The following is a 21,364-nucleotide window of genomic DNA, read 5'->3' on the forward strand; positions in this document are numbered from 1 at the left end:
GTGTCCTTCTTCTAGAGGAGCTGCTTACCATAGCTAAAGAGCTTCTTCTACTCTTACCAAGAGGAAAGTTGCCACTAAACAATAAGTGCAGTAACCCTTCGAGTGAAGAAGAATCGTTTGGTTAATGTGTGTTACCAGGTGTATGAAGACAGAGGAGAATATGTAAAGAATATGCCAGTGTGGATTTGTGTAAGCAACGGAAAAATGAACCGTAACCAGAGAGAATGATCCAACGTAGTACCATCAGGCCAGTCAAAAGACCCCATAACTTTCTAGCGGTAGTATCTCAACGGGTGGCTGCTGTCCTGGTCAACCTACCTACTACCTAAGATACAAATTAAGGACTCTGAATAGCCCAATAATGGAAGTGATTCATGATCTAATAAGTGCATTAAAGAAAAGGTAAGTATTTAGGAGAAAAGAAATACTCTTAAATTAGTTTACAGCCGACAATGATGTTTTGTCACCAGGTATTAAGAGCTCCGTACGGACGTCTTCTACTGTGAATGTGGTATAAGTAGTAGAGAGTATCGTCGAACCAAGAAATAACCAGTTACGCTTGCGTATGTTGTGAGTGTAATTTTGACAGTTTACTGGCTGTCGGCTGACAGTAGCATTGGTATGTATACTGTAAGTGTTTTTTTTTTTCTTTTATGGTAAGAATTTTGAAATGCTGATTAAAGTTAAACCTCGTTTGTATACCATGAAATGTGATTGGTTTCAAGTGTGTAGGTACAGAGGTGGCCTGCTTAGGTAAATATAGGTTAGGAGAGAGCCATTGGAAACGGGTTAGGGGGTCAGTAGCATTACCTTATTCATTACTTTTACTGCCTCAAATTTGACATATAGTGCATCCCAATCTCATTTTTCCTTGATTATTGAAGCATTTCCCATCGTCTGTGGTGTTTTAAACTGAGACTGGCCCATTGTAAAGTACCCTAACACCGGATCTCCAGATCTCATGATAGTCTTACCCCGTGGCTAAGGGAACATTATAATTGTCTAAGTAAAACGCGGAAATACAATGATGAATATATTTCTTGCCTATTGTACGAATCTAGTAATTTTTCAAACGCTTACCTTGTGGTGGTGTTTTTTACCATTACCTTGGGGGCCGTTACCTTGGTGTTACGGCACGCCCCCTTTATTATCACTACTTATAGCTATGCATTACATCAAGATCTAAGTAATAAAATAGTGAGTCAAATATAAGATATGTTGGAAAATGTTGTAATAGTAATTGCAGTTACATCATACCCTAACCTAATCAAGGGCACAACCTCATTCCTGACAGAGTTTAGCCCCTAGAGTTAATATTATGGTAGAGTTCCACCCAGCGCCATTACCGTTTGCCAGTTCATAGGGGCTAGATGTTTTTCTTTTGTCGCGACCAAAGCGAGCACACGTTGGAGCAAAAACCATTAGATTCTATTGAAATATTTCCGAAATCTAATGATTTTTGCTCCGTCGTGTACTCACTTTGCTCGTGGAAAAAGAAAAACATCTAGCTCCTACGTACTGGCAAGCGGTAAATACGATTGGTGGGACTCTACTGTAATATTAACCTCCTGGGTATGCACTTAACTAGACCTTGTAATTATTTTAATTTAGTATGTTATGGTTTAAAAGGACACATCTTAGATTTTTATAAGGTAGCAAGGTGCTGTATCCTAAATAAAGAACAGCCTGGTTTCTTCCGTATACCCTATCTGTAGTATAGGTACTTACAGAAGTACAGTTGAATACAAAGGTTCTGTCGTCTCTGATGCCCGAGTGTAACCCCTAATTTGTTCCGTAACTAAAATACAAACCAACGCTATTGATAGGGGTATTACTTTCACTGAAACTAAAAAACGAGCCATTAGATTTTTAGCGAGGGTTAACCACCCACCCACCCACTAGTTAGTGGTGGGGGAAGTGGGTGTGAGGGAGCAGTAGCGCTACCCCTCTCATTCATACATATGTGTTTGTTACTCACTTTGCTTTTGGCTCGGGTGGAGAACAGTTGTCACTGCCCTTACCCTCAACAAATTTTTGACAGCCATTATTGATCTTTTTTGCTTTTTCTTTCAGTGTGTGTGTGCGACTTCTTGCTAGCAATGCGAACCTGCCCAGGATCTGAGGGCTGCTCTTGCGGGACATTTATGTCCTCCTTAGACACTGATCCTCATCGTTTGTGTCCTGCCTGTAGAGGAAACCCAAAGCTGCTTTTTCCACGTGAGACCTTCCTCCAAAGCTCCTGTTCGGCCGGTTTCCTCCAGGGAACCGTCGAACAGTAGCGCAGGCCAACTAACTCCTGGACAACCTCAGTTCTCGAGATAGGGTGCGGCTTCCCCTAGTGAAGCGGCCCTGCCTCTCCCCCGGGGGAGATTTTAATGCTTTCGGATATTTTTCAGGTGTGGCCGTCCATGAGATTTTCCGGCCCGCCTTGAAGAAGGTTTTGTTGCAACTCCTTTTGCGTGGTAGAGAATGGCAACGTTCTCCACCTTGGAGGTAGATCCGTTGGCTCTACTCACTGTTGATCTTCTTGACCCTGAGGAATCCTCTGCTGCCCTGCGTGTTGGTTCCAGCCCTGCCGTGTCCTCTGCTCCTGCCGCCATTGCTGAGGACTGCGCTTCCCCCTCGCTGATCATCCTTCAGGGGCGGAGCAAAGTCCAAGGCAAGTCTCCCCTTTGCTGGTTAGTCCTCCCCTGCAGAGGCTCGCCGTTGCGGGCAACGATCTTGTAGAGTCTGTGGCCCTCGTCGCCTCAGGCATTCTCCTTTGCCTTTGGCAAAGAGATGGCTGTTTGTCACTTCATTGTCTGCTACTGAACAAGCCCCTTCGGAGGATCTGCCGTCACCAAGAAACCGTCAGTCTTACGACTCTCTCCGCTCGCCATCTAGTTCCAGATCTTCGCCTATATCAACGGACTCGTCTTGGACTCATCGTTCCCCATCATTGCGGCGTTCGTTAGTCCAACACTCCTCGCCTACTGCTCACCAACGAACTGCTGTTCGCGATTGGCCAGCTGGTTCCAGACATCCGGTTACTCGTCTCTCGCCCACTCTTCAATGAGCAGCTGGTTACCGTTTGCCAACAGTTCGCTGTTTACGAAATAGTCGCCTCTCCCCAATGGTTTGCCGTTCACGTATGGTTCGCCAATCGCCGATTCGTCATTCTCCAACGTCTTGGTAGTCCCCTTCGACTTGTCGTTTGCCAGTGACTCGCCAATCTCTTAAGAGATCAGAAGTCAAACATCAGTCCCTCTCTGCTCGCAGCTCGCCAACACGCTGATCCTGTAACAATCTACAGGCATCCGGCATTCTCCATGGTAGCTTATCAACAGGGGACCGTTTGTCACTCTCTGGTGACTCGCGATCGCTGGAACCTCAACTATCTCTTGACCAATGTCAGCTCTCGCCAGAATGGCGCCATTCTAAGGAACGTCATCATTCTCGTGAAGGGAGATCTCACAAGCCTTTTCTTTCGTGAGCCTCCAGGTGCTCTCTGGAGCACAGACAGTCACCGCCTCACCGTTAGCCCTCTCCTCGATCTTCTCCACGCAGACGCAGGACATTGCGTTTGCCGGAGAGAACAGAGAGAGACAGGAACATCCCCCAACGATCTTCCCTTAGGGAAGATCTGATGTTCAGGGTTCCTAGGGAACCATCATCACGACCAGTCCCTTTTCCTCGTAAGGAAACTTCGTAACTACATCCTCTCGCTAGGTCTTTGTCAATCTCAGGCAAGGCTCCCTAGCAGAGACTCCCTTCGACGATCCCTTTTAGTATCTTTCAGCTAGCACTGCAATCGGTCAGGAACCATTGTTTGGAGCCCTGGTGAAGGCTCTCTATCAAGCTTTCGCCGTAAGGGTCTCCCCTGTCCGTCCTTCAAAGACTCACAGGATTCCCCTGGAGAAGTTTTCCTTACCTCTGGCAGATCCAAGGCGAAGATCCATGGTCCCTCCCTGTAAAGAAACTTTGGCTTCTTCCTCTCTCCTGAAGAGGAAAAGAGGAGATTGTGCTAAGGAAGTCTCACATAGAGTCAAACTGACTCCAGTCAAAACTTCCAAGTGGAGGCTGAGTATCGTTGTCTCTATGCCTCCTCTGCCGATTGCTTAATATCCAGCAGCTTTGCAATTGGTTCCAGTTGGGGAAATAAGAGTCTCTAGCAAGCTTCTTCTCCCCCTCCCTCAGCAAGGTGGTTCATCTGGAACTTAGATCAGCTTCTAAGCCCGTGCAAGAAACTCTCTCCTCCTATGGGTGAGCAACACAAGGGGGTGCTTCCAAAGGCTCCCTTTTTGGAAACCTTCCCCCTGAGGAAAGAACCCAAGGATTCAAAAACACTGCTAAAATCCTCTGCAAGGATTGTGAGACCTTCAGAGGCTTCTAAGAAGTCCCCAATTCCTCATCACTCCAACGACAACCATGACCTACCCTGAGATAATGTCTCATGGTTGAAAGACTCCGCATTGACTGCTAGTCTAAGGCCATCGGAGGTGAAGCAAGGGGAGACCGAGCACGCCTTCTAGCAGGGTTGGTCTGCATGAGAGTCATCTATGGGTTGTCAGACCCAGCAATGGCCCCTCAGGAGGGTAAAGACATGGTCTTAGATCATGTCTACGACACTCGAAAGCCCCCCAAGACCAGTGCGGCCTTGCCCTGGTATCAAGGTCTGAAGAGTGCCCATTGAAAAGCGTTTGCTCAGATCACCGGCTCCTCTGGCTCTTTCTGTGCAGGCTCATCCTCTAGACTCCTCCCACCAACTTGTAGCCAGCAGAGGAAGTACTACGAGGTCCTTGATGAGGCTCTTCCGTCCGTCCCTCTGCATCATTCCCAATGGGAATTAACAAGGGGGATCTCTCTAGAGAGACTATGCGGATTGCAAGTTTCGTTCTCTGTGTTTGAGATCCTCAACCAGGAGAAGGTGATTAAGTATGCCATGCAGGCTACTTTGTGCTGGGCCTCTGGTTGGGGTCCATGGGAAACCTGTTGCGGACCAAGTATTGTCCAAGAAAAGCTCCGGGAAGCCAATTGAAACCTTTCTGTTGTCAAGGACTTGAACCATTGAGTTCTTTACCCATCAAGTTGCCAACCTTCCTTGGCTGACTGACCAGACAGCCTTCATCTATTAATCCCCAACCTTCCTTGGCTGACTGACCAGACAGCCTTTATCTGCTTGTCAGTTACCATCTTCGGCTCACCGATCATCTTTGCCGTTCACCAGCAGTTCGTGACTCGGACTTACTAGTCAACCTCTGCCCGTGGTTTCCTAGATCGGAAGCCATACAACACACTTCTCGCTACTTGCCATTCGCCATCACACAACACACTTCTCGCTACTTGCCATTCGCCATCACACCAATCCACTAAATCGATTGGCAAACGATCGACAACCCCCATCAGCGGCTTGTCGACAGGTGACTACTCGTGAGAACTCTCCAACTGCACAGTAACCACGATACCCAGCCGTTGAACATTGATTAACATTCGCCAGACTGATGCTGCTCTAAGGAATAGCATCAATCCCATCAGGGTGCATGATAGGATTAAGTGTTGCCTTCTATCAGTGAAAGGGGTTCTCTTCCAGGGAAGAATCCCTACACAGGGTATCGTGTCCCATCCTTTACGTCACGAGTCAAGACCCCAGCGTCAACAATCTCCCATGCGAAAGGATCCGCAAGGAGCTGTCCCTTTGGATCGATGTCCACACCATGTTGGACTTCGGACAAGTGCTAAGACCACAGCCTTCATTTGCACGCTGGACCTAAAGGACGCATACTTCCAGGCGCAAACCATCCATCTTCTAGGAAGGATTGAAGATTCACTCTAGATAAACAAGAAACACCAGTTCAGGGCACTGTGCTTCGGTCTTTCCACAGCACCCGTCCTATACTCATGATCGGCTTCTGTCTCCTCCGTTTCTGGACGACTGACTGACTTTAGCAGACTCGGTGGCAACCTTGCATTAGCACCGGAAATTCTGAAGTCTTTTTACCAAGATCGGGTGATCATGGTAAAACTTTGGAAGTCTTCCTTACTTCCCTCTCAGAAGACTGGTGCATCTGGGAATGAATCTAGACACCTATCTCTACAAAACTTTCTCATCAAAGGCAGGCATAGAAAAGTCACAAGACCCTTTCTAAAAACGAAAATAACTCCCAGCCCAGAGTGACAATTTTTTTTCCTTGGACACCTATCATCTCTGGCCTGTCTAGCCTCCAACTGCTGCCTCAATATTTGTTCTCTCCATGGGCGGTTTGAGTCCGATTGGAATCAGGCCTTCGATTCCCCAGACATTCTGACTCCCATGGGACCAGAAGTTTGGACGAACCTCAAGGGATGGGTGTCAGTCGAGAATCTACGGAGTGGTATAACCTTCTCATCCTTCCCCACCCCTTGGACTTAATGCTGTGCTTAGACATCAAAAGAAGGGAGGAGGGACCATAGTGCTGCACTACACGACCGAAAGTACCTTCACTTAAATCTCTTAAGAGATGAAGGCCAACTTTCCAGGCCTCCAACAGCCTGATCAGTTCCTAAAAGGGCCACTCAGCGGTGTAATGAGCGACAGCAACACATATGGGCTTACATCAACAAGCAAGAAGGAACTTGCTCGCAGCCTCTTCCCATCTAACAGTATAAATACTAAGATGGGTCAAGTCCGTTCGGTACCATTGTCAGCCTGCTTCATTCCAGACTAGAGGAATGTGCTCACCGACAACCTGTGCACAGCATATCAGATAAGGTGCACCGAATGGTCTCTTGTAGCCGACAGTCCCGACTTTACTGGGTTCTCCAACTATGGATCGTTTCGCAACGCCCCTGAACCTCAGACTTCTGCTGCTCCCCAGTCCTAGACCCCAAGGCTCTCTGGCAAGAAGCATGCCAACAACGGTGGGTACAACAATGACGTTTAGGTCTCATCCCTGTATTGTCTGGAGAAGGGTACTCAAAGAAGGTTAAAACATCAAACAGCCTCTCAAGGGCTCTCATAGCTCCGCTATGGCATTACGCAGAACAGTTTCTAAACCTTCTGCAGCTCCTGATAGAGCCTCCAAGAGAACCTTCTCCACGTCACAGACAACCACACTTCGACATCTACCACAAGCTATAGCTTTGCTATGATTGTACGCCTGGAGACTACCCAGTACCTCCTCTCTCACAGAGACTTTTCGCAATAAGTTGCGAAGAGGTTGTCTAGATATCTGAGGAATTCCTCAGCATCAGTCTACCAGGCAAAGTATAACGTCTTCTGTGGTTTGTGTCATGGAAAGTGTATCTCTCCACTCTATACTTCTATTCCAGCAATAGTGGAATCCTCGAGTATAAGCAAGAGGAAAAGAACCCCCTTTTCAGTTTCAGCAGGTAAAGATGATCATTCAACCTTGAGCCTCGCCTTCAAACTGAAAGGAAGGGACATCCCCTCATTGCTAGATCTTTCCGAACTCATGCGGACTTACAACTTGCCTTTTCTCCAAGTCGGAATTGAGACCTCCCTCTTGGAACATGGTTTGAGTTCTCCGGTCTCTTAGGAGACCTCCTTACGTTCCACTTTACCAGGCAACAAATTTTCACCTGGTTTAGAAGACAGTGTTCCTACTCACTTTGACAGCGACCAAATGAGTCAAGGAACTTCATGGTCTCTCTTATGACATCGCTCATTAATGAGAAAGGTGAAAGGCAACTTACAGTTTCGTCCCCGAGTATATTGCCAGACAGTCTCCAGAGGTGACGGATCCTACACAAGTCTCCACTCTGTAACTGACGATCTAGATCATCTGTTACTGTACCCAGGGTAAGGTATGAGGCTCTACCTCAATAGAACGGCAACAGCCCACCCGGGTCCCTTCTCTTGTCATCAGCACTGGGGGAGACAAAAGGAGGATCACCAAAACATCATTTCTGCTGGATTCACAGGGTCATCAATTACTCCCTGAATCCAGATCCTCATCCAACATGTCGACTCACAATGTCAGGGGCATAGCTATGCCCCTGGCCCTTCTAAGCAGATTACTCTGTGACGCAGGTTTTACAAGCAAGGATGTGAATGCTCCAGGTGACTTTCACAACCTTTCCCCTGCAAGACGTGACCCACAGGAACTCGATACGATTTCTATCGGTCCTGTGGTGGCTGCACAACAGCTGGTTGCATACTTCAAGCTCCTTATTGGATAAGTAACAGAAGGTTGAGGGCACTGTTACCCGGTTTTAGTCTGCGCGAATGAAAAGATTTGACTGGCTTTTATTCTTTTCTTCATCCTCCCTTCTCTTAGGGAAAGCAGTATCCTGGGTTCTCTGCATAAGCTGACCTCAAACCAATGCAGGTAAACCATGCTCCCTTGTGTACCTAATATTAAGCTAATGCTGTTGCGTCCCCATACCCTGGAGGTGGTATTGGGAAAGTCTAGGTTACAACAGTTTTTCCTACAAAAAGACACTGAATAACTTTACCGAGACAGTCACACTTCTAAATATCTCAACACACAGCTTACGTAGGCCGCGGACCTTGCATAGCAAGGTTTTAGCGAGGTGCAGGGACTCCTTATTTTGAGTACTAACATACTCAGATAAGGAGCCCCCAGGTAAAGCCAAAAGCCAGATTGGCAGGGACGTCCACCCTTCCTAATGGGTTAGTCACCCCTAAATAAATAGCTTAGGTTTGTATTCCAGTTATGGAATAAATGACATTTGTAGATAATTTGTATTTTTCCTAACGATACAAACCTTAGCTATTTATACAAACTTATCCGCCAGCCCTATCCCCCTTGAAGTCCTACCTCCAAGCAAAGTGAGCTAAATCACCGGTGTGTTAGTGGGAGCAGTAGCAAGCTACCCTCCTACCCCCCGCTAACTAGCGGTATGGGTAGTTAAACCTCGCTAAGTTTTAATGGCTCGTCATTTCAGCTTCGCAGAAAATAATACCCCTAAATAAATAGCTAAGGTTTGTATCGTTAGGAAAAATACAAATTATCTACAAATTTGTCATGTTCTCTGACCCCAGATTTACTTCCATCCAGATTTCAAGTCTTCGGTAAGTTACTGATGATCCTGTTTGGCTGCAGTTGTGTTTTGTGAGAACTCTGAGGCGATATCTCAGATGTACACAAGGAGATTGCCCCTAGACGAAACATCTGTTTATCAGTACGGGGATGGTGAAAAAGAGAATCACTAAGAACACTAACTCTTCCTGGATTATGCTGGTCATTGACCGGGCCATTAATCTTTCCCAATTTCAGCAAGGAAGGGTGTGACCCAGAGCTCATGATGACAGGGATATTAGCACATCCCTGGCATTCAGAAAGAACCTTTTTAAGACGCATGTACTGCAGGCGGTTGTATGGAGGTGCCAAACCACCTTCACTGTCCAATACCTGCAAGACATAACTTACATGTCTGTAGATACCTTTTCTCTAGGCCCTTTAGTGGCTGCTTAGCAAGTGGTATAGCTACCTTCGTTCCCCCAGAGGACTGTAAGCAGTTGTTTGAGGACCGAGGTAAGGTTTTAGTCGGGGATGAATGGAAAGAATAACTGACCTCTTCTTTTCTACATCATCCCCTGTCTGGGGGTACAGGATCCATCTTCCTTGTTGGCTGGATCTCGATTAACTGCAGTAGCCCCATGTAGTTGTTAGCTAATATATGTGGTAATATTTCTTGTTACTCCCCATTCTCCATACAATGGGGGATGGGGTCTGGGTAAACCAGTGTGTATATTTGGAAAAATATTTATTTGTTCCGTAACTGAATACAAACCACGTTATTTACATGGGGTAATTACTTTGGCGCAGCCGATGACGAGCCATAAAGTTTTAACGAGGGTTTCCTACCCCACCGCTAGTTAGCGGGGGGGGGGGGGGGTAGGGAGGGGTAGCTAGCTACCCTCTCCCTCACACACACACCGGAGAATACTCCACTTTACTTTTAGCTCGCATAGTGATCGGAGGTTTCCCCTCCTATGCTCTCTTGACGGCCATTATTGTTCTGTCTTTTAACTTTCTCCTTTTCTTATACTGGATATATTTAAACATTACTGATGTTTATATATATTTTTGTGTATAGAAAAGGTAAGTTTCCTTTGCTTTCGGTGTTGTGCGGTGTGTATTGTGTACGTCTGCTAGAGTTCGCCGGCTTAGGCCACCACGATCTTTCCGTGATCACGACCTTGCACTTCTAGGCCACCATGGTTCCCTTTCGTGGAGTCCGGCCCTTCTCTTGAGGTCGTTCACCTCTTACTCCGTACTACGCCTACGATAGCTTCTCAGTCCGAGTCGCTATTTCGTTTTATTTGTCTCAATTATTTTTATGTACATAATTGTGTTTTAACTTTTCAGCTCAGGGCTCACGTCCCTTTGGGGGTCGGTGATCCTTGGAACATTCAAAGTCAGTTGCATAATTGTAATGTTATAATTCTGTTTTTTTAAATATAAAACTTACCCGCTGGTTATATAAAGAGCTGAAGTCCCCTGACGCCCTGGCAGAAATTCAAATTCTCGCGCTATCGAAGATACGGCAGGTGTATACCCGCACCCTAGCGGTAGCTCAGGTGGAACAACACACCATCTTCAGTTCTTCTTCTGCCCGCCTAGCTGGCTGTCATATTGAAGTTTGCTCTCGTGGTTTTACTCTTATGGGAAGTTGTTTGGTGATGTACAACGTTCTTTTCGGAGTTTAAGCTATCATTAATTGTTTTCTCTTTATTCTAATCTTGAAATCTTTTTGTTTGAGGTTATCTTTATTAATATTTCCCTTATTTTTTGCTCGTCGGTCTTTCACGTAACCATTCAAAATGGCCGACTCCTCCCCTGCTTTACGTAGGTGTGTTAGTGAAGGGTGTCGTACTCGACTTCCTAAAGGATCTATTGATCCTCATAATATTTGTGTGAAATGTAGGGGTAAATTTTGTTCATTTGATGATAGATGTAATGAGTGTCTTTCTTTAACGGATGATGATTTTGTAACATACGAACGTTATGTTAGGAGACTAGAGAGGGATAGAGTTAGGCGTAGTTCTTCACGATCTGTGGATAGAGCCTTACCTAATGTTAATGTTCCTAATCCTATTCCTTCCCCCGTGGTGGTAGATGAGGAACCTACTATGAAAGACATGTTTACCGCTATTTTGACTCTTGGTGAGAAAGTCGAGTCCTTAGCGGCAGATAGAAATACGATTTTTTCTGAGTTAAAGGTACTGAAAAACCGTGATTCTGTCGGTACTGTGGAAAATGTTTCGGTGTCTGAAGTTAGTGTACCGAAAAGTCGTGAATCTCTCGGTAATGTGAAAAGTGTTTCTAATGTGTTTAGTGTTGCGGAGGGTGCGTATGCACGATCTTGTTGTTCACCTAGCCTAAGACCTCTTTCGAGCTCTCGAACCCATGGGAGAAGTAATGTCGAACGGCTTAAGAGAACGAGAAGCGTCATCAATCGTGCAGACGTCCCCTATTCCTTCCCCCGTGGTGGTAGATCAGGAACCTACTATGAAAGACATGTTTACCGCTATTTTGACTCTTGGTGAGAAAGTCGAGTCCTTAGCGGCAGATAGAAATACGATTTTTTCTGAGTTAAAAGTACTGAAAAACCGTGATTCTGTCGGTACTGTGGAAAGTGTTTCGGTGTCTGAAGTTAGTGTACCGAAAAGTCGTGAATCTCTCGGTAATGTGAAAAGTGTTTCTAATGTGTTTAGTGTTGCGGAGGGTTCGTATGCACGATCTTGTTGTTCACCTAGCCTAAGACCTCTTTCGAGCTCTCGAACCCATGGGAGAAGTAATGTCGAACGGCTTAAGGGAACGAGAAGCGTCATCAATCGTGCAGACGTCCCCTCGAACGGTCCTGTTGCCGTAACTCAGGCCGTTCACCCTCATCGTAGGAAAGGTGAGGTTCATGCGTTATCCCCGTCTTCCGATGAAGGGTCGGGTAGTGAGATCTGGCGTCGCGCGTCAAGACCGCTTAAACGGACGCATGAAGTTACTCAGCGTCGGGAATCGCCTGTGCGTCCAGGATGTAGTTCGTGGGATCCACCGGAACGTTTCCGTTCTCCCATTGCTTGCACTCCGGCTAAGCGTCCAGATCACCGTGTTCGTGTTGATAAGATTTCTTCCGATTCAGACCTTGTTACGATTCATGCTCCTCCTCTTCCTTCAGATTGGCTTTCTTCTCCCGAAATACGTGGTGACGTTGGAACGAATATTCCCTTAAGGAGTTCTGTAGATCCTAAATGGTCTATGCTTGTGTCTATGAAAGAACAACTCTCGTCGTTGATGGATTCTTTTCAACCAGGTGTTGGCAGTATGTCTGGGCGTCAGGCGTCAGACCAGTTATCGCACAGGCGTTCGATGGTCTCTGGTGCTGACGAGTTATCGCTTAGGCGGTCTCCCATTCATAGTGTTCAACACCAGGTTGATTTTGATGAGTCACGTCAGAGAAGTTTGGTTGACCAGTTTTCGTCTTCTGGTCGTGAGGAAGAACATCGGCGTCGACAAGTGGACGCGACGCGTTAACGTTTTGAAGTAGTGGATCGCCCGCGTCAACAACTAGTGGACGCTTCGTGTCAAAACATCGTTTCTCAGCGTCAACATTTTGACAGCTTTGATCGTTCGCGTTAACAGTTTTCGGACTCTACGCGTCCACTCAGCGATCTTCGGCAGTTGCCTTCTGAGTCCAAGCATCAATCTGGTCAACAGCAGTCGGACTCTAAGCGGTCTCGGCAGTTGTTAGTTGACGAAGAACGTCTACCCTTCCATGTTTCACGTCAATCTTCTTCGACCTCTCCCCGTCAGTTGGATGCAGATATTGGCTTTGACAGGCAATCTCATCCAGACTTTGTTCCTTCAGTTCAGGCTGCAGCAGTTGCTGCACTGCTAGAAGACGAACTTGAGGAAAAGTCGGATGTGGACGAGCCTATTGAGGAGTTTTCTGAGAATGAGGAAGAGAAGCATTATCAACATGCTGTTGATCTTCGTAAGTTTATGTTGATTCTTACTGGAATTTTTCCGGATCAGTTTACTCCTGTAGCCCCTCGTTCTCCGCCTTCTGAGTTCATCTTAGGTAAAGCAACCAAAGTTCCAGTTTATACCAAGATGGTTCTTTCTCGGTCCTCTAAACGGGCCTTGAAATTAATGGGTTCCTGGTTGGACTCTAAGAAATCTTTTGGCAAGACGGCCTTTGGCTTTCCACCCGCTAGGTTGGCTTCTAAATCTAGTGTGTGGTACGAGACTGGTGAAGTGTTGGGCTTGAGTTTTCCTTCGTCTGCCCAAGGGGATTTCTCAAGTTTAGTGGATGCGTCTCGTCGTCTTGCCTTAAGGAAAACGAAGATTTGGTGGTCTATTCCAGAGTTCGATCATTTGCTTAAGGGTCTTTTCGGGGCCTTCGAGGTGTTTAATTTCTTAGACTGGGCTCTGGGAGCTTTGAGTAAGAGGGTCTCAGATATGACGGACACGGACACCAGTGGACTGGTTCATTTGATGTCCTGCTTGGACAAAGGTGTGAGGGATGGCTCCAACGAGTTAGCTGCCTTGTTCACGGCTGGAATCCTCAAGAAAAGGGCCACGATGTGCTCTTTTCTCTCTGCAGGAGTGTCTCCCTACCAGAAAACGGTCCTTCTTTTCGCTCCTTTGGCTAATACCTTATTTCCGCAAGAGTTGGTAGGCGAAGTTGCCACTGCTCTCACGCAGAAGGCCACGCATGACTTGGTAACTAATACGACAAGAAAAGTTTTGCCTTCGACGTTTTCCTCTCGTAAGCCTAAGGAATCCTCTTCTGGTTTTCGGCCTTCTCAGTCCTTTCGTGGGAAATCCTCTGGAAGGGGCCCTTTCAAACCAGAAGGAAGGAAACCTAGAGGCAGAGGAGGCAAGTCCAGCCGAGGTAAAGTCTGACTGCCCTTTCCTTCAGACAGCAGTGGGTGCCAGGTTGACTCACTTCTGGGAGGCTTGGGAGAGGAATGAAGCGGACCCCTGGTCCAAGTGTTAAAGGAGGGTTACAAGATCCCCTTCCTGGAAAATCCTTCTTTAGTCACAGATCCGGTGGATCTTTCGCCCAAATACAGAGAGGGTCTGAAGAAGCAAGCCATGCGTCTTCAGACGTCTCTTTTATTAGAGAAGCAAGCAATAGAGGAAGTGCAGGATGTAACTTCTCCGGGGTTTTACAACCGCCTTTTCTTAGTACCCAAGAGTTCGGGGGTGTGGAGACCGGTTCTGGACGTAAGTGTGCTGAATGGTTACGTCCAAAATTCGACGTTCACTATGGAAACTCAGAAGACAGTTCTGGCGGCTGTGAGGAAGGACGATTGGATGGTCTTTATAGATCTTCAGGACGCCTATTTCCACCTTCCGATTCATCCCAGCTGCAGACGTTATCTGAGGTTCATGGACGGAAACAAGGTCTTCCAGTTCAGGGCTCTTTGTTTCGGACTCTGCACGGCTCCTCTATTGTTTACCAAGATCATGCTGATTGTAGCAAGCATGCTGCATTCGAGGGGAATCAGAGCCTCTCTGTATCTGGACGATTGGCTGATAAGAGCCTCCTCAGCCGATTGTTGTTTAAAGGACCTAAAAATGACTTTGGATCTCTCCAGAGAACTGGGCCTCCTGGTGAGCTCGAAAAAGTCGCAACTGACTCCATCCCAGGAGATTCTTTATTTGGGGATGGAGATTCACAGTCGGAGTTTTCGGGCTTTTCCGTCGTCGGTGAGAATTCAGGCAGCCCTTCTAAAAGTCCAAACTTTCCTGAATAGAGAACTTTGCTCCGTAAGAGATTGGATGAGCCTTCTGGGGACTCTCTCATCATTAGAGAAGTTCGTGACCCTGGGGAGGTTGCACTTGCGTCCTCTTCAGTTTCATCTCAATCGCCATTGGAAGAAAGGGGACAACCTCGACAGGGATTGCATTCCCATCTCGGTTTCCATCAAGTCTCATCTTCAATGGTGGTACAACGAGCCCAGACTGAAAGAAGGCTTGTCTTTACTTCAGAAGAGCCCAGACCTCGTGTTGTGTTCCGACGCCTCAAACTCGGGGTGGGGGGCCACTCTAGAGAAGAAGGAGCTTTAGGGGACTTGGACTGTGGAGCAAACTTCTCTCCACATCAACCAAAAGGAGCTTTTGGCTATTCATCTGGCTCTCATAGGCTTCGAGAGGCAGATCAGGGGCAAAGTAGTCCAGATCAATGCGGACAGCACGACAGGTCTGGCCTATATTGTGAAGCAAGGCGGGACCCACTCTTGGTCTCTGTACGAGATTGCAAGACTACTTCTCATTTGGGCAGAGGAAAGGAAGGTGACTCTTTTGACTCGATTCATCCAGGGGGTCAACAATGTGAGCGCAGACAGACTCAGCAGGGAAGGTCAGGTTCTCTCCACAGAGTGGATTTTACACCAGGACGTCTGCAAGAGTCTGTGGCGGTTATGGGGTCGTCCTCTCGTGGATCTCTTTGCCACCGCAAAGACGAAAAGGCTGGAGTGTTACTGCTCTCCGGTTCCGGATCCCGAAGCCTTGCACATAGACGCCTTTCTAATGAGTTGGTCACACATGGAGGTTTATGCTTTCCCTCCATTCAAGATTCTATACAAGGTGATTCAGAAGTTCATTTCCCACGAGGAGACCAGAGTGACACTGATAGCTCCGTTCTGGCCGTCAAGGAGCTGGTTCCCAGGGGTACTGGAATGGATGGTAGATTTCCCGAGAAGCCTTCCCATAAGACCCGATCTTCTCAGACAACCTCACTTGGCCCTAAATCATCAAAACCTCCGAGCTCTACGTCTGACTGCCTTCAGACTATCGAAAAACTCGCTAGAGCTAGAGGATTTTCGAAGAAGGCAGCCAAGGCAATTGCGAGGGCAAGGAGATCTTCAACCATCAAGGTGTATCAGTCCAAGTGGGAGTTATTCAGAGAGTGGTGTAGGACTAACGCGATTTCCTCTTCCAGTACCTCTCTAGCCCAGATAGCGGATTTTTTCTTAGACCTTAAATTTAAACATAACTTCTCGTCATCTACTATTAACCTTTTTACCCCCAAAGGACGTACTGGTACGTTTCACAAAAGCCATCCCTTTACCCCCATGGACGTACCGGTACATCCATGCAAAAAAATGCTATAAAAATTTATTTGTTCCGTAACCGAAATACAAACCACTCTATTTACAAAGGGTTATTACTTTTAGCGTAGCTGAAATGGCGAGCCATTAGAATTTAACGAGGGTGTATTACCCCCGCGCTAGTTAGCGGGGGGGTAGGGGAGTGGTAGCTAGCTACCCCTCCTCCCCCTCACACACACGTGAATACTCACTTTAACTTTTTGCTCGGACTGTGACAGACGTCTCTGTCTTGGTCCTCGCTTGGCAGCCATTGTCTGTTTTGTCTTTACTTAATCGCTTACTTTTCTTTTACTCAGTATATATGTAAACATGTTTTCATGTTTGTATATATATTTGAGTATAGAAATAAGTAAGTTTCCTTTTCAGATGTGTGTGTGTAGTGTACGATATCTACGTGGAGGCCTCGGCAGTTAGGCCACCACGGCGTATTTTATGGGTGGCGATCGAGTTTGACTTATGTCTTTCTCTCTCTCTCTCTCTCTTGAGGTCGTTCACCCTTTTACTACGTGTTACTACGCCCTTGTAGCCTAGCTTCCTTTCCGTGTGGGGGGTTGCTACGTCGTACGTTTGTATCAATTAGTTATGAATCTAATTGTAGTTGTTTTTTTGTTTTTTTCAGCTTGTAGAACGATTCCTTTCGGGGTTTTCGTTCTTTCTTTAGTGTTCATTCATTTTTAAATTACATAATTACATAGTTACATAATTATAATTGTTATAATTCTGTTTTGGTTACAGCTCTCCTTCCGCGAGTGTAAGTGGTTGTGAGGGCACGTGCCTGTTGTGTAATTCTTGTTCCTTTCCCTCGGGATTCCTCTTCGGAGCCTTCCCGGGGGAATGAATGTGTACTAATATTATTTGTTTTATTTTTTTACAGTTACCGATCTAGTTCGTTTCTGTAATATAGCAACGGTGTGAGCTGTCTGGTTGAGTCCTGGGGATTCGGCTGTTGCTGCCTCCCCCCTTGTATTTTCGTCAGGGGCGTGTCTCCTTCTACTGGTAGTACTCCCGTGTCGACGGACAGCTCTCCAGTTCATTTAAGAACAGTCAGGAGGCTTGCCTCCTTGGGCGGATAACTTTCCTTCCGAGGGAAGTTTTTCCTGTCCAGGCTTGAGTTTTTCCCCTTTTGGGGGGTTCTTCTCTTGCCTTTTTTTTCGTGCGACTATGCTCTTGGTGCTGAGCGGTCGCACCTGCAGTTTCGCTCAAGGGGCTGGGCAACTGCAGGAGCTCCTCTTCGGAGGATTGCTCCTTTTAGGTCACTGGCTGACCAGTCTCTTCCTCGAAGTGTTTCTCTTTTGTTCGCGAGAGAGTACACTCATAGAGACTCCTCTTCAGAGGTTTCTTCTGTTGCTGTTGCTGTTGGCCTCCCTCGCCGTAAGGCCCTCCGTCCGCCTCGTCGTAAGGGCCTCTCATCTCCCTATAAGGGTGCTTGAGGCGCCCTTTTGGATCTCCGTTTGCAGCCTACAACTCCTTTTTTCTCGATCTTCCGCCTTGGTGCAGATGGACAGCAGTCTGGTCTCGTCTTCCGACGGGCAACGGTCTTCCCGACGGACAACGGTCTGCCCGACGGACAGCGGTCTTCCGACGGACATCAGTCTCCCGGCGGACAACGATCCCTTCAGGGCAAAGGGTTGCCCCCACGGGGGTTCTTCCCTTGCGTGTCAGGGTTTCCCTGCGCGCCCTTCTGCTCATCAGCGCTCTCCTGTTCGTCAGCGCTTTCAAGATGATCTTCCCTGCGGTTCCTGTTACGTGCCCTGTGCGCCCACATTCGCCCTCGCGATCTAGAACTTCGGTTCAGGTCGGGGTCAAGGACTCTTCTTCTTTGCGCAGGCTTCCACGCGTAGCCTTCTGCTCGTCAGCGATCATCAGCTCGCCAGCGATCATCAGCTCGCCAGCGATCATCAGCTCGCCAGCGATCTCCGGATCGCCCACGTGTGTTACAGCTGTCACGCCAACGTTCTCCAACACTTCTGAAGGAACATGGTTCGCCAGCTACTAGCTCACCTGCGCATGCTGATCGCCATCGCGCGACCCTCAACTGCGGATGCTGATCGCCATCGCGCGACCCTCAACTGCGGATGCTGATCGCCATCGCGCGACCCTCAACTGCGGATGCTGATCGCCATCGCGCGACCCTCAACTGCGGATGCTGATCGCCATCGCGCGACCCTCAACTGCGGATGCTGATCGCCATCGCGCGACCCTCAACTGCGGATGCTGATCGCCATCGCGCGACCCTCAACTGCGGATGCTGATCGCCATCGCGCGACCCTCAACTGCGGATGCTGATCGCCATCGCGCGACCCTCAACTGCGGATGCTGATCGCCATCGCGCGACCCTCAACTGCGGATGCTGATCGCCATCGCGCGACCCTCAACTGCGGATGCTGATCGCCATCGCGCGACCCTCAACTGCGGATGCTGATCGCCATCGCGCGACCCTCAACTGCGGATGCTGATCGCCATCGCGCGACCCTCAACTGCGGATGCTGATCGCCATCGCGCGACCCTCAACTGCGGATGCTGATCGCCATCGCGCGACCCTCAACTGCGGATGCTGATCGCCATCGCGCGACCCTCAACTGCGCATGATCGCCCGCTTACGCATGCTGCTCCTCATCGCACAACCCTGCACGATCGCCCGCTTACGCATGCTGCTCCTCATCGCACAACCCTGAACGATCGCCCTCCTGCGGATGCTGATCACCATCGCACCCTTTCACGCGATCTTTCACCTGCGCATGCTGCTCGCCATCGCACAACCCTGAACGATCGCCCGCTTACGCATGCTGCTCCTCATCGCACAACCCTGAACGATCGCCCTCCTGCGGATGCTGATCACCATCGCACCCTTTCACGCGATCATTCACCTGCGCATGCTGCTCGCCATCGCACAACCCTGCACGATTGCCCGCTTACGCATGCTGCTCCTCATCGCACAACCCTGAACGCTCGCCCTCTTGCGGATGCTGATCACCATCGCACCCTATCACGCGATCATTCACCTACACATGCTGCTCGCCATCGCTTACCATCACGCGGTCATTATCGCCAGCGATCTTCTTCACCTACGCGGCAGCACGATCCCTCGCCGTCACGCCATCGCTTGCGTTCGTCGCCTCGGACACGTGTTCATTTACCTGCCCACCCTCACGCCCACTCGCCTGCGCGCCCGCGCGATCGCTCGCCTGCGCGATCGCTCGCCTGCGCGATCGCTCGCCTGCGCGATCGCTCGCCTGCGCGATCGCTCGCCTGCGCGATCGCTCGCCTGCGCGACCGCTCGCCTGCGCGACCGCTCGCCTGCGCGACCGCTCGCCTGCGCGACCGCTCGCCTGCGCGCCCGCGCGCCAGCTCGCCTGCGCGACCGCTCGCCTGTGCGCCCGCGCGACCGTTCGCCTTTGCGCGACCGTTCGCCCTCGCGCGACCATAGTTCGCGGCGAATTCCACAGCCGGTGGTAGCAGCAGGGACGCGTGCTCCTAGACGGCACTCGGGATCACCTCCATCCAAGCACAGGTTGGTAGTGCAGGACGAAGACAGGTCAGTACAGCATTCTTCCCCACCTTCTTTTCAGGCAGGTACCGTCGGGTCCACTCCAAAGGATCGCCCGATCCCTTTCACATTAGCGAGGATTTCGGACTCTGTGTCCTTGGAGCAGCAGACATGGTTTGGTCCGCTGGCACGGGCGTTAATGAGGGTTATGAAACCAGCACTCGCCAGCCAGGGTAACAAACCAGCGGCTGTCTCTCCTACGCTGAAGAGAAAGAGAGGAGTAGACTTCGTGGTGACTTCCCCCAGGGCGAAGTTGGTTCCCAAGAGGTCGGTCTCGAGGGTCCCCTCTCCTGCACGAGTACTCTCTCCTTCTCCCGCCCTGGAAGGATTTTTGGCGGGGGGGCTTTCCGTTCAAGATTTCTCCATCGGACAAGGGGTGACTGCTTACCTCTTCCTCTGGGAGCTTACCAGGTTCTTTCCCTCCTCGGTTACGGCCCGAGGTTTGGTTCAAGGAAGCTACAGGAAGATCAAGGGTATTTTCCTCCTCTCGAGCTCAGACACCTTGGCCTTTCGTCGTTAAGTATCTACTTGCGGACAAGCTCGATGTTGTACCATCTGGACGCGCTGACTGAAGGCTTCCTTCGGGTGTCTCATCTGTGGAGGTCGACGACCTCAGACACCCTTCCATCCTTGAGAAGAGTTTTGTCTGTGCCCAAGGACAGAGACTTAGACAGCTGCTGTGCGGAGTAAATCGACTTCCGATTTCACTCCTCCAAGGCGCTTTCTTCCAGACTCTGCAGGGCTCCAGCGCCCTTTTCTTTCAACCACGTCGGCCTAAGTTATCGGCTACGACAACTGGGACAAGGTGTCCAATTGCAGTTTCCTCCTGTCAGGAACAGATGGCACGGGAGACTCCCCCGGGGGGGGCATAGTCCTAAAAGGAGTTCACGAACTCTAGGATTGCAGGTTTTTTCGCTGGGAGGATGCTTAAGGTTACTCATCCGAATGACAGCTTCCCGATGCCCATTCCCGCACAATCTCTGTGAGTAGCCAAGGATATCGCGCCTGCCGTCTCTGTCAGCGAATTCAGTGTCTCTGAACCTCTATGCCATAGCGTCAGCAGAGTTGCCCGTTTGGGCAGAATGATCCATACCTTAGGCGAAGGTCTTCCTTAGGATCATCGACGGCTTCACCCCCGGCCCCCTCAGTCGATCCTTTCTTGTAAGGAAGGATCTGAGAGGGGATGTCCATAGTCGACCTCTCAGCCCTGATCAGACTGGTAACGAGGCGACAGGACTCCTTTAACCCTGGATCGGAAGGACGGGTACTTTCAGTTTCCATTCCATCCATCTTCCAGGGTGCTCGTCGAATTCAGCCTAGACTGCAAGTATTCCTGCTTACGATGCAGTGTGGCTATCCCGCCGTGGCATAGCAGGTTTGTTTCCCCAGAGAACTCTCCCTGCCTTCCTCTTGGCCGCTCAGGTGCAGGCTTCCGCCTCCTCTGCTGTTTGGAGGGCTGGTCAACTCCGGTAGGCTCGGGTTTCGACCTTCTTCAGCGCCGGGACAAGCTTCCGGATGCTGACCATGAGTGTGGGCTCATGGTATTTTGCTTGGAGCCTTCTCTTCCTCTGCCTCAACATCTGGAGTATCTGGCCATGATATTGAGTCAACCGCCTTACCACATTGGAAACCCCGCTTCTCGTCCGTCCAGCGAGGTTAAGCAACGTCGGTACTTGGATGGGTGACCACCTGGGGACGCCAGATTCTGTTACCGCATCCTCCGAGCCTTCCTTTCGGTTGACTGTGGCAAGACT

General features: G+C 49.1%; 1 protein-coding gene across 3 annotated transcripts in view; it reads left to right on the forward strand.

The window, feature by feature from the left end:
- Positions 1-382: 382 nt before the first annotated feature.
- LOC137653428 (oocyte zinc finger protein XlCOF6-like) overlaps positions 383-21,364 on the forward strand; it is a 55,281-nt gene continuing 34,299 nt past the window's right edge. The window contains exon 1 of one of the 3 annotated variants that reach the window (XM_068386827.1): positions 383-402. The gene's annotated coding sequence lies outside the window, so the exon portion shown is untranslated. Of the gene's footprint in view, positions 403-467; positions 631-21,364 lie in introns of those variants that run through there. The other 2 variants (XM_068386808.1, XM_068386817.1) reach the window with 2 other exon arrangements.

Source organism: Palaemon carinicauda, chromosome 1, assembly GCF_036898095.1.
Source record: "Palaemon carinicauda isolate YSFRI2023 chromosome 1, ASM3689809v2, whole genome shotgun sequence".
NCBI lineage: Eukaryota > Metazoa > Arthropoda > Malacostraca > Decapoda > Palaemonidae > Palaemon > Palaemon carinicauda.